The following is a 370-nucleotide window of genomic DNA, read 5'->3' as shown; positions in this document are numbered from 1 at the left end:
GAATTAAATTAATTTTTTTTTGCACTTTGGTTTTTCGCAATTATCTCGGAGACTATGAGAGATAGAGCCTTAAAACCTACTCCATTCGATTCCTGAGGAAATTTGCGTTCCGTGTGGGCGGATAGACGGCTCAGAATTGCGTTTTTCCAGCTCCTACACCCTATACAAGGTGAATTAAATTAATTTTTTTTGGCACTTTCGTTTTTCGCGATTATCTCGGAAACTATGAGAGATAGAGCCTTAAAACCAAATTTGGGTTCTTTATAGGAAGGTGGACGGCTCAGAATTGCATTTTTCCAGCTCCTACACCCTATACAAGGTGAATTAAATTAATTTTTTTTGGCACTTTCGTTTTTCGCGATTATCTCGG

This window comes from Diachasma alloeum, unplaced genomic scaffold, assembly GCF_001412515.2.
Source record: "Diachasma alloeum isolate Michigan unplaced genomic scaffold, Dall2.0 Dall_scaffold_00197, whole genome shotgun sequence".
Lineage (NCBI taxonomy): Eukaryota > Metazoa > Arthropoda > Insecta > Hymenoptera > Braconidae > Diachasma > Diachasma alloeum.
The sequence above is the reverse complement of the archived record's forward strand: the minus strand, read 5'-3'. Positions refer to the sequence as shown.